Below are 20,675 nucleotides of genomic sequence, written 5' to 3' on the forward strand. Positions count from 1 at the left end.
GTAGAAAGAAGGGGTTGGGATGGGGAGAAAAGCTACGGAGGCTATTTCAGTGAGGGCAGGGATCTGACTATATGTGGCTGGATGGGTAGTTTTTCGTCTTTTTACAATCATCGGCTATAGCTTCCAGGGAGGTCACATTTGGAAATAAGAGTCCAAACCCAACTTGCCAAGAAACCACTTTGGCACAGCCCACACACCAGTGATCTTTAGTACTTCGTAAATATTATTGTACATAGGGTGTCCCTGCAGGAGGTAGACAATTTAAGATCAATGTAGAGTACATTAACAAGGACTAGACAAGAGGGAATGTGTAGGAAGGGTAAAGCAAGCAGAGCTAGCAGAAGGCAGCTGGATGACTTCAGGGCCATGCTTTCTGGTCAGGGAAATGCCTTACTAAACTGCTAAGTCCTGTGGTATTGGTCTATCCCAGAATAAAGGCGGGGGATGAATTACCCAATGCGTGGATGGGAGTTACTTGAGAAAGCTTTTCTCCTTGAAAAAATGAACGGACTTTCTTTTGTCAGCATCAAAAGTTTATAGATCGCCCCCTTCGACTCTGGCTTTTAACTTAGCTGGTATTAGGCGATTTCTGTGTATGTCTAGGGGCCAGCCTAGCTTTGAACTCCAAAAGGGGATGAGGCTAGGCCATGCTGAGGAGTAGAATCAGTAGGCTATCTTCTGTGGGATCCTGAGGGTCATTTTCTGTAATTCTATAAATCAATAGTAAAATTATGACTGGAAAGAAAAAAAAAAAACTATAGTAGAGAAACATGTGAGATACATTCTACATTTACTACCTCAACTTCCTTCATTGGTGATGGAGGGCATTGCCTGAGAATAAGGCAATATTTAATAATAATTATTAATAGTAATAATTAATAGAAAGAAAAATGAGACATTTAAACTCTGTGTCTGAGCTATAGGATTAAAAAGATCTTAAATTCATGGACTCTTGCAGGATCTCAACTACGAAGCTTTATTTGTTTTATGGTTGGTTTAGCAGATTATTGTCTTTACAGGGATTGTAAGATCTGTCATTTGCCTTAAACGTATTTTGGTGTATGATGGTGAACACACTGGTTTTAAGATACATTCTGATTGCAAGACATTAGAAGGTTACTTACAATCAAGGAAGTACGGTTTTATGTAAAGGGCAACACCTGTATTTTTCACTGTTTCAGCTCACTGCTTTTCACCATTGAAGCTCTGGTTAGATTTGTCAAAAACAATGTTGAATTTTACTTATGTTTCATATTTTTTCATATTTCGGTGAAAGTTTCTTACATGTTATAGTAAGTAAAATGTGGATGCCCCTAATCAAAGAATCATGGAAAAGCCCTCAGTTTTGTCTTCTAGAATATATTTTCACTCCCTGAGTTCCAATAAAACATAGGCATTTTTAAGTTACGTCATTTGGTCTTAGCAGTGAGGAAATATTTTCACGGACTGTAGTGTGATGGAGTAGAGAGAGAGCTAAGGGAAAGTAGAAAGTAGGAAGAGGAAGGGAAGCAAATAACCTGGGTTTTAGTATGTGCTCTGCTATGCATGTGACACTGGGTAAATCATGTTGAAATGCCTGGGGTCTTTCAAAGCCACCAGAGCCTCAACTTTACCGTGAACCACACTATATTAATTTCGCTGGTTTCCACATAATGAGTACAAACTGACCAGAGAGAACCATTTGAAATTACTTCTATTTAACATAGGATTATTCAATATAAAAAGAATTACTCAATATTAGCTCGTTTACTTTATCAAGTCTAAAGCCTGTAGAGGTTACAGGCAGTGATAACTAAATAGATACCTGCAGTGGTCCATCAGCCGTCTTGTAAACGTGGATGTTCCTGGTCTTCCTGTAGCTGCCTCTGCCACTGTGGGGACTGGATCCTGGAAGAGGGCTCATTTTAAAGTGAGGTCCAGAACCTTCTGCTGGAGCCTTGATCTTCCAGCTATAGGAGCATGGAAAGGCATCATGACCTTGCAATGGGAGCAGCGTCATCACTGACTATGAAAGCTCTGGGCTTGTTTCCATATCCTGAAAAGGGAGTTCCATTTTTGCAATTGGTTTCCTTACAGGTGTTACAGCTCATAGCCTTGTTATGTTTGACTACATGCAGATTATTCTAAAATGTTGATCGCAGTGATCATTAGTACAAGTTATGGTCTGGCTATCCTCACCCATATGGTGGGTGACCTAACAGATATAGAAATTAGTTAACCTAATATGTTGATGCTAAGATGTGATTAGACTTAGGTGGCCCTTTTCTATTAGTGTTGTGTTTAGAACTGAGACTTAGGTCATGATTCATACATTCAATAGGTTTATCAAAAAGAAAAAAAGAAAAAGAAAAAAAATGAAGGGGCTGGGTTTGGGTCTCTGTTATCTACAGAAAAAATGAATTTTTAATATGATCTCTAAATTTTCTCCTGGGCCAAGTAAATATTGAAAATATTCCTAATATTTATAATCCAGCAATCTTATTAGATAACAGTATGTTCCTTACTTGAATGAAGGGTAACAGAAGAGTCCCCTTAGTTCCAAATATAATTGCCTGAAAGTTTATTTTTATAAATAATAATGCAGGGCATAACGATGAGGCATGCAAGTCAAACTATCTTTTCTACATTTCTAACTATGCTAATCATGAGTATCAGCATAGAATGAAGCCTTTTAAAAAATTGACCTTTTGAGTGTGAGTTGACCTAGAGAAATCTGAGAGGATTTCCCCCAAATGTACATAAAAATTAAAAATCACGTAAACAAATATGGAATGCTTGACTTCAAAGCTAAATTTTATCCCAATTGCTAAAATGGGTCATTCCCAATCAGAAATGGCTGAATATTAGAAATAGCTGTAGTCCTATTTACATGCTCTTTAAATACCACTGATTAATAATAATAAAAACTATTAGCATGTTCCTGCAAGTTTCCTCAATTAGTTTATATTATATTCATTGGCCCAATTAAAAATGAACATTAAAAAAGAGAAAGTGTTCTAGATTCCATTCCATATACAGAACAATTTCTCTTTAGCTTTAGAGAATTCATCAGTAATAAAGTCATATTAGGTAGAATGTGATAAAATGCATTTTAATATTTCTCCTTGTATTTCTTTTTTTTTTTAACGTTTATTTATTTTTGAGACAGGGAGAGACAGCATGAATGCGGGAGGGTCAGAGAGAGAGGGAGACACAGAATCCGAAGCAGGCTCCAGGCTCTGAGCTGTCAGCACAGAGCCTGACGCGGGGCTTGAACTCACGGACCGCGAGATCATGACCTGAGCCGAAGCCGGATGCTTAACCGACTGAGCTACCCAGGTGCCCCTCTCCTTGTATTTCTGCTTTACTTAGGATCAGGCACTGGAATAAGTACACTGACATCAAATAATAGGTATTTATAAGAAATGAATTGTGTTTGAGATTTCACATGCTGATGGTAAATTTTTTCAATAGACTCTCAGCAATTCCATTCTGAGTGTGGACTGGCAAACAGAAGCTTATATTTCTCCATTGCCAGCAATGGCACCAACTTCTGTCTCTACTTTGACACTCACATCCACGGACATTCTTTTCTTCTCTCATTTTCTTTGTATAGGCATTGGCCTATAATTCTTTCAACTTCAATATTTTTCTGTTCCACTTAAAATTAAGGTGTAAGAACTACCAAATTTTGGCCAAGAGATTCTTTATTTATTCATATAGATTTAAGGCCTCCTTTCGAGGTCTATATGACCTAAAGGGTATGAAAGCTGGATGCTTTTATATGACACCATTCTGCTTATGGCCTCTGTAAAAGTGAAGAAACCATTTCCAAATCATCAGCAGCAGCAGCAGCAGCATCATCATTTTTAAAATTTTAAAAAAGAGACTTGTATCCATTATGTCAGTGTTAATCAATTGCCAGTACTAAAATAGCACTTATGGCCATTATTTCAAATTAATACTTTAGGTATAAGTAGACACTTTCATAATAAAAAAAAAATAGATTAATTTATGTTGATTAGCAAAATTGTTTTGGAAATTCCTGAAAAAATTGGAGCTTAGGTTTGTCTTTAGTTTTCAGGAAAATCCAAGCCTGTATCCGTTTCATTTCATTGGAGAGATTATCTGATTGGAAATAGTTCCCTATTTGCTAAGGTCGTATCTACTATGAGACCAGTAATTTTACATGTAGAAAAAACACATAGGTTTTAATGTTAGCATATTTCCAAAGCCCACAGTTTTGCAGGTGTTTCATCCCTCAAGGAAGCACTCCGGATAAAAATGTATGAACTGTTGCACCCAAAAAGAATTGTGGAAGACTATAGCAAACTCTGGCTGTTCCAAGGAAGTAAAGACTTCCAAACGGAGGAAAAGGATTTGGACAACAAGGTTGCTGAAGCCCTACCCTCTGTTCTATAAAGCAGGTTCTAACATGTGAGGAGCCATTTTATCTTTGGTTAAATGTAAAACATCAGCTAGTCTCTTGACAATTAAAGTAATTTATTGTTGAAGAGCACTTAGAAAAACCTGTTAGGGAGTAAGTTATGTTCACCAATAATATACTCTGAGAGGCTGTGTCTACATGATGATGAAAACAGAAACGTTCCCAAGCAGTTAAAATGTGTGCCTTATCCCCTTGGTTTTTATCATCACATTATCAATCATTTAATTTTTTTTATGTGGGAAAATATACATAATTATAAAATTTGCCATTTTAAAGTATATAGTTCAGTAGCATCACACACATTCATATTATTGTGTAGCCATTCCCTTGTTCATCTCCAGGACTTTTTAAACATCTCCTACTGAAACTCTGTACCCATTGAACCATAACTCCCCCTTCCCTCCTACCCAAGCCCCTGGCAACCACTGTTCTAATTTCTGTCTCAGTATTTGACTATTCTAGGTCCCTCATATAAATGGAATCATACAATAATTGTCCTTTTGTGACTGGCTTATTTCACTTAGCATACTGTCTTCAAGTTTATCCATGTTGTAATAAACATCGAAAGCCATAATAAAATTCTCTGAACTCTGAAAGTAAAAGATCTTCATACTAAGAAAGATCTTATAAAAGAGATGAATGATAATGGTAATGGTTTATGTGTCCTGTTTTTTAAGAAAAGCAAGGACTCTAAAATTCTGTTTCAAGAATGATGTCCCATTCCTCCACTTCAGTAAGAAGAACAAGGAAATTCACAAACTGAAATCTAATGCTATGCAAAATAGTGTGCTGTGTTCTCTATGCTTCCTTGGCTTTTGCTTATTCAGTAGGCATTGCCAGTATACCATTGTCATAGCAGCTTGTCCTCTTTATTTAAAGCTGCTTTAAAAAATATTTTTATGATTTCATTTAAACCAATATAGGGGCACAGAGGTGGTTCAGTTGTTTGAGGGTCTGACTTCAGCTCAGGTCATGATCTCGTGGTCTGTGGGTTCAAGCCCTGTGTTGGGCTCTGTGCTGACAGCTCAGAACCTGGAGCCTCCTTTGTATTCTGTGTCTCCCTCTATCTTTCTACCCTCCCCTCTCTCATACTCTGTCCCTCTCTCTCTCTCAAGAACAAATAAACATTAAGAGAACAATTTTCAATATGAAATTTATTGTCAAATTGGTTTCCATACGACACCCAGTGCTCATCCCAACAGGTGCCCTCCTCAATGCCCATCACCCACTTTCCCCTCCCTCCCACCCCTTTCAATCCTCAGTTTATTCTGTCTTTAAGAGTCTCCTTATGGTTTTCCTCCCTCCCTCTCTTTTTTTTTTTTTTTGCCCTTTCCCTCCCCCATGGTCTTCTGTCAAGTTTCTCAAGATCCACATAAGAGTGAAAACATAACACATTAAGAAAATTAAACCAATATATATTTGTTAGTATCAACCAGGAGCTCAAGGCTATGCTACATTGAGGCTATGGTCCTTACTCTTGAAGAGATGAACAATTTTGAGGAGAAACAAAATGCAAGGTCTTTCCTTAGCATTCTGTTTAGTTTTATTCTTTGGTATCAGACTAAGAAGAACCAATTCACATTAGCTGGGTCATTCTCATGGGGATTATGACTGGATTGAGAAATATTTTAGGACACTTCCAGACTGGTTTAGAACTTCGGGAAGTTCAGGTAAGTATCCTAATTTTTAATATTTATTTCAATTGCTTTTCAAGTATGAATCACCTGATGTTTACTCATCTACTCCAAAAAATTAATTTTGTCCTTTTAAGGACATTTCAGGTCTTGGTCTAATATTATTTATCTCTGTAGTATTTTTCAGTTATTTTTAGATATATTTCAATATAATTTACTAACTATTACAATTTTGGACAAGTGCAGTATATAATTATAAAGCCTGAGTTATAAAATCTTTTAAATGAAATGGAATAGTATTACTTTTAAACTCACAACCATAACAGACAAATAGCAGAACTGTTTGAATGAGGAGAAATCAAAATCCTGTAATTCACATGTTAATTAGTAGGAAATGTACGTTTTAAAAGTACTTCATGGCGACTCAAGATAATCTGTTTTCCTAATCCCACACATTCAGTGAACATTCATCTGGCTCTTGTTATGTCAGGTTCGGGACTAGAATGTTGTCTGTGTTCTCTGTACCATCAAGAGAAGCGAGGACATTTAAGTTGCTTTGATTGGAGCTCTGTGATGTGAGCCAATCTGTAATTTTGCTGAGGCGCAGTATGAATGGGAGGCTAATGTGGGGGGAGCCACTTGGAAACTATTTCAGTCTGTGTCATAGAATTTTATAGACAGTACATCTTGAAAACTTGGGGTGAAAATTTAAGTGACATTGGGGAAAGGTCATCTGTGATGACCAATAGAAATGGTATTTCAGAGGAAGTCAGAAGCTGTAGAAAATGTGAAGTTGGGGATTTGTGAGTTTTGTTTATGTGGGTTATACTTATATTTATGATATTAGAAATCTTATTTGAAGAATATTTAAATTTGTATGTGTTCATTGTTATATTATTAGTTTTAAATTTAATTGTTTATTGTTTCAGGAACTCATTACATGTAAACATAACATTTTATGAAAATAACTCTATTCTAAAACAAAATTAGTCAGAAAATTGGCATCATTTCACATTCTAAAAATATCTTTAAAATACTTGGTTTAAAAGCAGACAGCAGAAATTCTTACATCATTTCTGCAAATGCTGTGTGTGTATGTGATACTTCACACCACAGAGGCACATAAAGTCTTAGTAGTATTATGAAAATAGTTTTGATCTTGGGGTGCCTGGGTGGCTCGTTTGGTTAAGCATCAGGCTCTTGATTTTGGCTCAGGTCATGATCTTGCAGTTCATGGGATCAAGCCCCACGTCAGGCTCTGTGCTGACAGCATGGAGCTTGGTTAGGATTCTCTCTCTCCCTCTCTATCCCTACCCCACTTGCACACACTCTCTCTCTCCCTTGCTCTCTCTTTCTCTCTCAAACATAAGTAAATAAATATTAAAAAAAAAAAAAAAGAAAATAGTTTTGATCTCAAAGAACATCTAAAAGGCTGTCAGGGACCCTAGAGGTGCCAGGACCTCACTTAGAGACTGACACCCCTCCTTACACTCAAGGACCCACTGAGAAAGTAGCTGTCATATGAGGCAGGTCATGATAATGGCCTGAAATATATACAGAGAATGAACAGAGGAAAAGAAGAATTAAATGAATATAACCTAAAACAAAACAAAACACATCCAACTCTTGTGCAGATTGGATCTTAAAAGTAACATTTTCAACTTTTGGGTGCTTTGTTTTTCTCACTTTTGATAGGAGCAATAATGATAAGAGCAACAATACAGGATTGTTGCAAGGCTCACATGGGATAATAGGTGTTAAGCATTTGTTTTATTTTAGTTAGAGAGAGATGGAACGAGAGCTAGGGAGAGGGACAGAGGGAGAGAGAATCTTAAGCAGGCTCCATGCTTAGTGCGGAGCCTGATATGGGGCTTGATCCAATGACCCTGGATTGAAATCAAGAGTTAGATTTTCAGCTGACTAGCCACCCAGGCACCCCAGATGTTAAGCATTTAGAACACTGCCTAGCACAAAGTAAGGCTTCAACTAATGATCACCATTATTTTTGTTAAATTCAGCCATTAGGGGTAACAGGAAGGATGCACCTGGGAAAAAGGTACTATGATCAAAGGCTCAGGGGCAAGACGGATGGGATGCATTCTGGGAATTGTGTATGTTCCACTAGGGTAGGTAGACTGATGTAGGAAAGAAGCAAAAGGTCAAATTGTGGAGGTTCTTTCAGGGTAGATCGGGTAGTTTGGATTTTATTCCCAATGGAATAGGGAAACCATTGAAATTTGGGAGGAGGAAATGTCCGGATGAGATCTGTGCTCACAGCAAGCCTGGAATCAAATTCTACTTGTGTCATATTTCCCGAATTCATTTACCCAGCTACTTCTTCCTTTTTAGGTGTGAGTGGAGAGAAACTTCAAGTCGCTGTCTATATTTCCAATCAAGTGTGAGGTTAAAATTAGCACTGTTATTTCTGTTTTGCGACTGGGCAAAGTGAAGGCTGTGAGGGTTCAGTTATTGAAACTCATACCCTTCATACCCTCCGTTGGTGGTACAGCCACATCTGGGACCCCAGATACCCACTTCTGTGTTTAGCTGGTTGATGGATTAAAAGCTCTTGTCCAGTCATCCGGGGACTGGAGGGTGCTTTTAAGGGAAGTGGGGTTTGACAAGGTCAAGGACAAAAAGAGCTCCTGGAAAAAATAAACAAATAATTTGCATTCAGGATATATTTAAAAAATCCCTCCAGCAGTCTGAGAAAATCATGCTAGCATTGCCAGTGTTCTACTGCAGATCTTTTAGCCAGACCCCAAATAGCAATCTGCCTTAACCATAATTCCTGCATTCATTTACTTTTGCATTGCTTTTTATTACTCGTGGTCAGCTTTTAGCCTTTGAAACTGTGGTACATGAATAGCTTTAATCCTTAGGGTTGTTGTTTTTGTTTTTTATAAGTAAGTCATAATTGAACTTTATTTTGAAAGCTGCCCAAAGGCCTAAGGATTTTGCATCTTTATTACCTCAAAGGGATGTTGTGAGATAAAGTGAGATAACATAAGTAAAAGTGTTTTCAATGGGTCTGTATGGGTTTACAGATAGGGAGGTAGTTTAGAGGTGTATGTGGGTGTTTCTTTTGTCTTTAGTAGTTTGGGCTTCAAAGGAAAGCAGGTTCAATGCAATAAGATTTTTCAGTTAATTTGGAAACGCAGGCTGTATCAAAATTCCATGGAACGAACTCAAGAGGCTTTTTTTTTGACATGCTAATAGGTTATGTTTGAAAGAAGTCTAGCAATGGCTGTAGTTGGGAATGTTTTAATGTCTTTACAAAAAAACAAAAACAACAAAAACAAAAACAAAATCCACAAAAATAAAAGAAACGAATCATTTTCTCTTCATGTATTTTTTTCTTAGTCTCAGCTAGTGGACTTGGAAGTTTTAAAACTGGAGTTTTTTTGTTTGCTTTTGTTTTTAGCAATAGCAGTATGGTGCCCTTGAGGGATGTCTTCAACATTACATGGAAGAATGTGCTAAAGACAACATTTCAGATTCTCACAGAAATGGGGAAAGAATTCTACAACTGTGGCAGCTTTCAAGACATAGCTATAGTTCTCACATTGCTGTATGTGTAGTTAAGGCCATTTAGTGCTAGGTTGAAAATGCAATTAGTTTAGGCAAGAAGGTGTCAATTATTCTTGTGATGTACCAATATATTTTTCATTCTCTTTTAAAAGAGAATATGTATTCTTCCGATTATAAAAATAATACATGTCTTTGTTAGAACTTTATAAACACACACAAGTATAAAGCAAAAATGAAAATTACTTACCACTTTCTTACCAGGTGGGAATAATTACTTTGACCTTTCCATATATTTTCCTCTAACTTTTTCTATCTATATGTATTTGACTGGTTAGCAAAATTGGGATAATGCCACATATAAATTTTTGTGTAATGATTTCCCCCCTAATATAATGTAAGCATATTCCACATTATTAAGTAGTGTTTGAAAACATTTTAATGACCGTCTCAGGTCCCATTTTATGGATAGATATGGGAGGTAATATGTGTAGGAATTAAGACCGTGGATTCTAGAATCAGACTGCCTGGGTTTGAATCCCAGCTCTGCTCCTCACCAGCTGGGTGCCTTTGGGCATGTTACTTAACTTCTCAGTATCTCAGTTTCCACACCTCTAAACTGAGATAAAAATAATAGTACAGAGTTTATAGGGCTGTTGTAAGGATTAAATGGGTTAATCTGTATTTATCAAAGGATTTAGAATAATTCCTGGTGCAAAGTAAGCTTATTATCACTATAATAAAAAATAAGACATTATAAATTATTATTAATAATTTTAATAGTCACTAGTAATTAGCCATTATTATTATGTAATAATAAAATAATCCATTGTCATTTTAAGCATGGTTAATATAATGTTAGGTAGGCTATGTCTCTCTGTTTTTTTTAAGTGTATTCATTTTGAGAGAGAGAGAGTGTGTGTGTGAGTGAGTGGGGGAGGAGCAGAGAGAGGGAGAGAGAAATCCCAAGCAGGCCCCATATTGACAGCAAAGAGCTCGATGCAGGACTCAAACCCACGAACCAAACCATGAGATCGTGACCTGTGCCGAAACCAAGAGTCGGACACTTAACCAACTGAGCCACCTAGGAGCCCCTAACATTTAACTCTTAAGCCCATTTGGAATGTATATTGATTATGATTTGAGGTAAGAATTAATGGTATATGGGGCACCTGGGTGTCTCAGTCGGTTAAGTGTCCGACTTCGGCTCAAGTCATGATCTCACGGTCCGTGAGTTCGAGCCCCGTGTCGGGTACTGTGCTGACAGCTCAGAGCCTGGAGACTGCTTCGGATTCTGTGTCTCCCTCTCTCTCTGACCCTCCCCCGTTCATGCTCTGTCTCTCTCTGTCTCAAAAATAAATAAAAAAAAAATTAAAAAAATTAAAAAAAAAAGAATTAATGGTATGTATTCTCTAAATAGCTAACCATTTTTCATAGAATTATTTACCGAGTAAACCTTCCTTTTTTATAGACTTACAAAGTCAACTCTTTAATATGCTAAGCATATTATACTATGCTGACTGTAATTACTGAGCAAGCCTGTTTCTGGCATGTTTCTTTGCTTCTGTACCATTGAAACTTTATATGGGACATTTTGGTATCTGTCGGTGCAAGTCAGTTACTTCTCCTATGTTGTCACACACTAAGTACCATTCTGTAAAGTCCCCAGACCATTCTAATCTCCTTTTCCTATATCTTCCTCTACATGAATGCTGGGAAGTCTACATCTCACTCTTCCAGCTTCCCTTGCACCTGTATCTGGTCATGTGCCCAAGGTCAAGCCAAAGAGCCAAGAGCAGAAGCCTGTAGGGGATTTTCTACCAGGGGAAAACTAGGGGACATTCTAGTTTTGTTTTGTTATGGTCTTCCAGAGATGGAAAGCTAACAATCCTATTGTCATTCTTTTTCTCCCAATAGAGCTATAACAAGTATGAAACCTTGTTAAGCACCATTTCCTGTGGCAATGTTTCTCCCACATAGTGTTCTTTAGATGTTAATAGATACTTCCTACCAAAAGGAGTCCACGGTCAGTTGGCAGTGGAATCCTATACCCTTGGAAATATATCTTGTATCTTAGCTTATCAAAGCATCTGAATATAAACATTTTAACATTATTAAACCAGGAATTTCAAAACCAGTGTGAGCATGCAGAGTCACTCCCTCCTTTCCTTTTTTTGAGAGAAACACTTTAAAGGTGGGGGGAACATTTTAAGGTGTTTGTTGTTTGTAACAGTGTAAATTATTTTATTCACTAGATAAATGACTAAAAATATAGACTGTGCCCACTTGATTCAAATTACATCTATCTTAGTAATTAGAAAAAAAAAAGTCTTCTTGAGTACAGTTTTTTTGTTTTTTTTTTAGGTAATCTCTACACCCAATGTAGGGCTCAAACTCATAACCCCAAGATTAAGAGTCACATGCTCTACCAACTGAGCCAGTCAGGCACCCCTCTCTAGTACAGTTTTTATCTAAGAATGAACTAACTGTGTAGTGAGTTCTCTAACAGGTTATCATACCATAGTAGTTATACACATATATCGTGACTACAGACATTATATGAGTAAAGCTATAGGTGGTTTCATATTTGGGGGAAACTAAAAGAGACACTGCCCAAGTATCCATTTCCTCATGTTTTTGGACATCTTCTCTTTTATTCTGGTTTGCATTCTGTTTCTGTGTTCCTTGCCAGTCCCTATTGGATTAGTCACTATTGCCAAATTATCAGTCTCTGTTGTCACTCTTTGGCAGTCACTGTTGCCAAATTCTCAGTCTATATGTCTACAGCAGCCAACCTTCAGTTGGATAATTGGTATTTTTTGCGAACCAAATTTTGTGAATAATGTTCTTTGTTCTTAAATTTTCTCTGTTAATTATATAGAGATGGGGGTGGGGTTGGGGAAGAGGAATTTGCCTCATGTGAACCTAGTACTTACGTGCTGTAAAATGCCTGGACATGGTTTACACAAGAACTTTATGACTTTAGTCTCAGTTCGACTAGGTGAGGGTTCCCTGGACACTCTTCCTTTTACTCAGAAAGATCTGCTTCCATAATGTAGCTTTCAGTCTCTCTTGTATCCCATTCTTTTGTACTGTAGTAACTAGAGGGACAGCAGTCTACTTACTGTGATGTGGATACTTAAGATGCTAAAATTATAGGTCTTAAGGAATCAGGTTTTATGGTATATATCTTCACAGTTACATAATGAGGAACTTAATCAGTGATTCCTGGTAATGTCAAGATAGGGGCCTGAGAGAAGGCAGATCAAATGGTTGTCTGCTGTGGGAGATAGTCATTGACAGCCTTGCCATAGGAAGTAACTGTCAAGGTTTGGAACATGGATGCTATTGCCTTCAATTTCAAAGAGTTGAGTGAGGATTATGATTTGTTCAATTTCAGAGGAAGAATCGTTTAATACAGTAGGCCATAAGTGGGAAAAAGCCCAAGGATTTATTGTAAGGAACCCGCAACAATACATGTGTAGTATGTGTATTGTTTGTAGGCTGAATATAGTAGATGTTTTACAAATTAGATGCTTCAAGAATACAGTGGTTAACAGGGTAGATAGGTGCCCTGCTTATATTTTGGGGTGGGGGGAAGACAGGCAATAAATGAATAAAGAATAGCAATAGTAGTAGATACAGATAAAATTGCTCTGCAGAGGATTCCAAGGAGGAAATGTGATAGAGAATGACTGGATGGCTGTTTAAATAGGGTGGCCAGAGAAGGACTTTCTGAAGTGTTGTCCTTTAAACTGAGATAAGATAACTAAAGAGGAGGCAGCCATGCGCAGATCTAGAGGAAGCACATGCCGGATGGAAGATTAGCAAGGGCAACCATCCTGTGGAGGCTAGAAGCTTAGTCTGAGGATCAGAAGGAAAACTAGAGGGTTAGGCAGGGGCCAGATCATGAAGGGCATTGTAGGCTTAGGTACGAAGTTGGTATGTTATTCTTGGCTTGGTAGGAAATCTTACATAAATTTGTGTTTTATGACCTGATCGGATTCAGGTTTAAAGGTGACCACTCCTTATGCTGTGTGCTTTGAAGAGGGACAAAATTGGAAGCAGGGGGATCGTGTAGTAGTCTGCTTGTGAGTTACTATATTTGGAGTAAGAATTGCATCAACAATACTCATAGCTAATGTTTATTCTGTACTATGATGTACAGGCATCCTGCTAGGCATAACATGCATTATCTAATTTAGTCAAATATGGACTATTTTTCAAAGATATGAGAGGCTCTTGTGATCCCCCAAAATGATTCCCGTAGATTAAAAATACTCCTAATGGTACTTTTTATTACCTAATAAAAATATTAAAATCATAATTACACATGGAGAAATCTGTGTAATTTCTTCACCTTAAAGTGGCCCTTATATTTGAAAATACTGGGAATGAATATGTGAGGTGGGAAAGAATATCAAGTCCTACTCAGTGACCGTCAGGAATGGCTCCCAAGAGGGTCACACTGCAATGTGGAAACCAGGAGGATCCTGAAGGGACTAAGCTTAGCAGAAGGAAGTAATGGAGGCAGGATAAGCTATAGATCCTTCCACCTCAACAAAGGGACTGCAACCCACAAAACCCAAAATTTAGGAAGTGTGGTGAAAATGCCATTCCAACATAGATAAGTATTGACCTCTGTGGGGAAAGGGCCTTATTGGAAGAGAAGAGCTGGAGACAGAGTATGGGGGGCTTTTTGTAATAGCCAAATACTAAGATGTGTAGTTTGAGTTGTTAACTAGGGAAGGTGGTCTGATTTAGGGTTAAGCGAATTGGAGATACATTTTAACTCTAGGAGGCAAGAGTATAGTAGACATGAAGAAAAATAGTAGGCCCCTTGTCAGCCATCTTGGTCAGACACTGTAGAGTGTCAATTAGATGCAGAGTCAGGGCCCAGAAGGAGGTCTACAGTGGGAGAAATAGGAATAGAATAGAATAGAAATAGGAATAGACTAGAATAATAGAATAGTTAACCAGGAAGGTCAACTGGACTCTCCAAAGTACAGACAAGAGTTTACCTACCCAAAGTTAATCTCAGTGCTCCGGCTTCATAATTCCTTGGCTTGTTGGTCACTAGATGTAGATAACGAAGGTGTCCAGAACCAATTACACTCAGGAGGGAAGGATAACCCTTTCTGACACATTTGGTTGGTTTTAGAATGGAGACAGGGTGGCAGAATCTGGTTTATACCTCTGTTCAATGACATCATCCAGTTGGTTTAACTGTACACCAGTCGTTGGCATAATTCACAGGTGACGGGATATGATATATCAACGGTACCTAATTCTGGGAGATATAATTTTAGGTGAAAATTTACCCCAGGGGTTTTGTAACAGCAATCTTAATGATTATTGCAGATTGCTGACATAGCAAGGACTGTGCAGTAGGACTGATAATCCACTCTAGCTTACCTTGAAAATATATCAGAAATCTTTTATATCACCTTCCTTAAAATAAGCCCTGGTGAAAATATGCTACAGGGATAAGAATCAGTGATGTAGTCTTAGCTGGAACAACATGGTGTCAACCATAGGGTGCATGTGCAGTCACACAATATTTTTAGGTGAATAGAAAGTCTGACTTTCTTTTTAAATTCAGAAGTACAGACTGATGTTATTACATTTCTTACAAACTTTGAAAGCTGGTTTAACAAAAGATCTAAGGAACTATATTACTACACAGTTGAATATTTCCACAATAATTTAAAAGTGATTTGCTGCCTTGCCTTTATCTATTTCAAGCTAAAGTTCAAGGCAAACCAGTTACCTGAACATTAAAGCATTGTAAAGTTCATAGTGACAAGTATAATTTCCCTGGATAGTGTTCCACTTAGAATGTTAGCCTGATATGAAATTAAAATTGAAACATAACTTCAGGAGGTAATGTTGAAATACTCAAGTTCAGGTGTTTGCTATTTTCTCCACCTTTTTTGAAATATTCAAAACAAACTGCTCAATTATAAAACCCTTCCTATGACGGGATTTCCATAGAGCGTGGTCAACTTTCTGGGAAAATTAGATTAAGATCAAGAATTTTGAAATCTGAACATCAAGCCTGCTGGATTTCCTGTTGGTTTCAGATTTTCTTTCAAATGTTTTATTGCACATTGACTCAGCATTCTCAAGAAATCAAAATATAATAATAAGGGTTACAGGTATTCTATGTAAAGTACACCCATCTGGAACTCATTTTTATTCTAAAAGAGCATATCTTCAATGTTAAACCAAATTTTGGAAAATTCTTTTGCTTGAATTATACTTATGAATTATTTGGGTCTTTCCATTTTTCTTCTGCAAAATATTTTAAAATTCCTCTTGATAACCAGGACTGTTTCTTTGAAATTTAATAGGAATCAGGTGTCTCCAGCAACTCGTCTTAATACTCAGAAAATTCCTTTCCCCCTTCCTCTCTATACCCTTCCTTGTACTCTTTTTGAATGCATGCTACTGAATGCACACATTCAAAAAGCCAAGGCAAGCTTCTGTTCCACACCCTCCTGCCCTTGATATCGACACCACATCAAGCTTTCCTCCACCCAGATTCCTTTTTAGCCACAGTAACCATGAGCATTTAACATTCGTCTTTACCTTTCTCTCTTTGGTCTTCAAGCCAGGTATGAGCTATAAATTGAGGTAGAATGTACAGCTGAGTCAATAAAGGGTGGGGACAAAAATTAAATAGGTTTCCTATCGTTTTTCACAAAGTTTGAGAAACAAGGTTGGCAAAGAGGAAAAAAATAAAACAGGAAGCAGGATTACACATATAAATTAAATATTTTCACCCCAACCCTTTTTAGATAGCCCAGGGGTATTAGGAGTGTATGTTTTGGATGGGCTCAGCAAGCATTCCAACAGTAAATGGCTTCCTGTTCAGCGTGTTCGAAGTCAGGCTGTCTTTTGGGGTTGGTTAAAAATATGTGTGAACTATGTGCTTTTATTTCAAGCCAAGTCAAATGTTTTCAATCATCCCCCCCTTACTTGCTTCTCCTCTCTTCCTATCCTGTCATTTCTTGCCCCCTTGACAGTAAAATATACCCCAAAATGTGTTTTTTTCCCCAAAAGGAAGTTTAGTGATTAATTACGAGTTACATGTAAACATATATTATTGACCTCGAAGGTATTCACCAAGAACCTGGCCACTGTCACTCCTGGCTGGCATTTTTAAGTGTTAGATCCTGGTGAATAGAAGTTAGAGAAGCATGCAAAGAAACCAGGTATTTGGCTCAGGCACAACAGGCAACCAATGGATAATTGAGGGTGAGAAATGGTCTATAACTTTTCACCCCAGTGGTGATGAACCTATAATTCTCAAATTGTTTGTGTAATTTTCTATTTCTACCACATCAGTGGCAAATATTATTTTGTACTGCATGTTCCTTGTGGATTTTTTTTTTCATCAGTAAGGTCCAATTAGGATGCCTGAAAGGAAAATAGCATACCTGGGCCCATCATACCTAGTAAGAAATGCCACAGATGTACCCAGGAGGAAAAATATAGACTTCTGGTGGAAGCCACAGAGTCCCTTCTGCAAATGCTGCTCCAGTGTTGATAGACTTTAAAAATATATGTCATATGATCTAATTAGAGGAAACTCTCAGATATTCAAATTTGACACCAAGCTGTCGAGGAACCTTTTATGTTTGGCATAGGCTACTGAGGCTGCAAATACTCTCTACAAAAGGCTAGTACTGGCTTTGTTTGCCCACTCTTCCATTAGACTGAGCCTATTTAAATTCCGGAGTGTTCTTAGACAACTATGTTTCCTTATGGTATTAGGTATCAGAGTTCACCCTTTCCGTATTTTAAAATTTATTTAGTGTAAGAGGTGATTTTTTAGAAATCCTATGTGAGTTACATGGCTTGTGTGTGTGGTGGGAGGTGGGGAAGTTAGCCTTTCCAAATGAATCTCTAAGGATAATTTGTTCAAGGAATGTTTCTTGACATGTGATTCCAGGATTTTGGTGTTTGCTGTTTTCAAATTGGTTTAACTTAGCAAACATTTATTAAATTGTTGACTGTGCAGAGCTCAATGATGTTTAAAGAATGTTAGTGACTTGGAAATAATTCAGCTTGACAAAGTCTAACACTTTTTAATTATAAGAACTGTCAGAAATCAGTTCCCTTTTAGGGAACTTCTGCTATATGATGAAAGACATTTATAAAAAAACGAACTAATAAACAAAAAACAACCCACAGCTAACGTCATACTCAATGGTGAAAGACTGAAAGCTTCCCTCATAAGGTTAGGAACAGAACAAGGATCTCCACTTTTACCATTGCTATTCAATATAGTTCTGGAAGTACTAGCTAGAGCAATTAGACAAGAAAAAAAAATTAAAAGATCCAAATTGGGAAGGAAGAAGTAAAAGTATTTTTGTTCACAGATGGCATGATGTTATATATAGAAAATCCTAAAGAATCCACAAGAAAACTACAAGGGGTAATAAACAAATTCAACAAAGTTGCAATTGCCCCATGTTTTAGCACTTAGTGTCCTCACTAAATAAGTCTAATGGCTTATCCTCAGACCAACATTTAATGTTTTAAAAAGTGAATATAGAAAAAAAATTATGAATATGGAAGTTCTCTTATTATATAGTGAAAAGTAATTCTGTTTGCTGCCCTCATATTCAGCTTAGTGTGTGAAATTCTCATGAGATTACTTTGGCAGTAGGTCAGATTTTGGTTAGGTTCAAATACTTATGGAACTAATAGCCCTGAAAGTCTCATTATGCCTTGAAAAAGACTCATTACTGGGTTATTTCCTGAAAGCAGGCGATACTGGGTTAAAAATTGAGGGAGAAGAGTGAAGATTACCTTTGAAGTCAAGTCTGGAGAGAGGGACAGAGACATGAGAGAAACTTTAAAGGAAGGTGAGGAAAGTAGGGACAGAGGAATCAATAAACAAAAGATACCATAGACCTTTGTTGTTCATTATGGTAGCCATGAGCCATATGTGACTACTTAAATTTAAATTAATTAAAATGAAATAAAATGAGAAATTAAGTGCCTTAGTGTCATCATCCACATTTCTAATGTGTGGTTATTATATGTGGCTAGTGACTATCATCTTGGACTGCGTGGATATAGAATATATCACCACGGAAAGTGTCTTGAAGAGTTCTGGTGTAGGGGGTATTTTGTCCTTATTTAACTCAATAATATATAGCAAATATGTTTTTTGTCACAAATATGTTCATTTGTCACAAATGATCTTAAATTCAATTTTTAATGATTGGATAGTATTTGATTATACGAATACATCATGACTTTTAAAAATAAAATCAGCTATTACAAAAGGAGCTTTTGTGTAACTTTCTGTTATAATAAATATGAATATGATTTTTAAGAAGCTCTGGTAGTAGAATTTTTTTATTCATCTTTATTTATTTAGAATAAATTCATAGACATAAAATGCCTAGATCAAATATCGTGAAGATATTTTTTAAAGCGTTTGACATGTGTGGCCAATTTCCTGTCCAGAAAGTTAGTCTGTTTACATACCCTAAGCATAAGTGACAGGAGACTCATTTAATTCCGAAAGAAAAAGAATTATACCCTAAAAAGCAATAACAAAACAAAACAGACTGGTTGCATAGCTGCCTCTGTGAAGAATAGAATTTCAAATTTGGGTAGGAAAGAACTGTGAAGAGGTAAGCTGTGAAAAACAACAACAACATAATAAATAAGTAACCCTTTTTGCAGTATTCCTACCTGGTGGGCACCATGTAGGCATTTTATATGGCAGTCCAATCCTCAGATAACCTTGTGAGTTAGGCATTACTGTTACTACCTTCATGTAGATAGAAGCAAACGAAAAATAAGCAAACAAGCAACAAGAGCAACAGCAAACTGAGGCACTGGGAGTTAAGTTACTTGTGTAAGATCACACACGAGGCAGCAAAGCTAGGATATGAATTTACCTGAGTTCATTCAGACTGGTAAGTGTTCAAGAGTCCATGCCTTTAACAACTATGCTCCATTACCACTCAACCATTGTATTCAAATCCCAATGGAATTAAGTATTATGGATTGGATTGTGGGCCCCCTCCCCCCCCCCCCCCCCCCCCCCGCCGCAAAAGATACGTTGAAAGTCTTAACGTCTAGTACTTCAGAACGTGACCTGATTTGGGAATAAGGTCACTATAGATGTAATTAGTTCAGAGGAGGTCATAATCAAGTACAGTGGACTCCTAATCCAATATGACCAGTGTCCTTATAAGAAGACAGCCCTGTGAAAACACAGGCTTATAAGGAGAACACCGTGTGACATTGGAGTTATGCAGATATAATCAAAGAATGCCAAAGATTGCCAGCAATCTGTCAGAAGTTAGGAATAGACAAGGAAAGATTCCCCTACAGGTTTTAGAGGGAACGTGGCCTTGCTGAAACCCTAATTTCGGACCTCCAATCTCCAGAAGTCTGAGATGATACATTTCTGTTATTTTAAGACACTAAGTTGTGGTACTTTGTTACGGCAATCATAGGAAACTAATATACCAAGTAACTTAGAAAGACATTCCAGGGTCTGACCAGATGCTTCTTAGCCCATGAACACATCTCACCTACTTTTTGCCCCAGGATCACATTTGTCAGATAACTGCTTGGTGTCTGATCACATGGGCTGAAGGCCAAAGACAATATATTTGCAATTGAGACTGCATGTCTTGGAAATATCAAAGAGCACTCTGACTCACAAAGAATATTTTATTGAATTTGCCAACATTTTATTCACTTTCTGGGAAGCTAATAATTGTATATTTTTGTTTGGAAGGACAGTGATTCACTAAGACATATGAACTATGCTGGTACCACATAGTAGTATTTAGATGTATCTACTTTGTAGGAAAAACTGAGGTTTAAATAGCTCTAGATTATACATGGATTTGTCATTTTGTGCTGATTTCCACTGCCAGATTCAGTTATATTGTAGTTTATTCAATTTTGGAAAATCAGTATGCTTCTTGGCTGAAAAAAGTTAACCAATAGTTTATTCTGTACTCTGATAAAAATAAATCTTTACAATGAAAGTAACTGGAAGTTATCTTATACTGAATGAGCATCTGAAATATGATTTTCAAATG

The 20,675-nt window shown here is 37.2% G+C and overlaps 1 long non-coding RNA gene across 1 annotated transcript in view; it reads left to right on the forward strand.

Moving 5' to 3' along the window:
* LOC122238739 overlaps positions 1-20,675 on the forward strand; it is a 128,713-nt gene that overhangs the window by 79,563 nt on the left and 28,475 nt on the right. The gene's annotated exons all lie outside the window — the stretch shown is intronic.

The sequence above is a fragment of the Panthera tigris genome, chromosome B2 (genome assembly GCF_018350195.1).
Source record: "Panthera tigris isolate Pti1 chromosome B2, P.tigris_Pti1_mat1.1, whole genome shotgun sequence".
NCBI classification, from domain to species: Eukaryota; Metazoa; Chordata; class Mammalia; order Carnivora; family Felidae; genus Panthera; species Panthera tigris.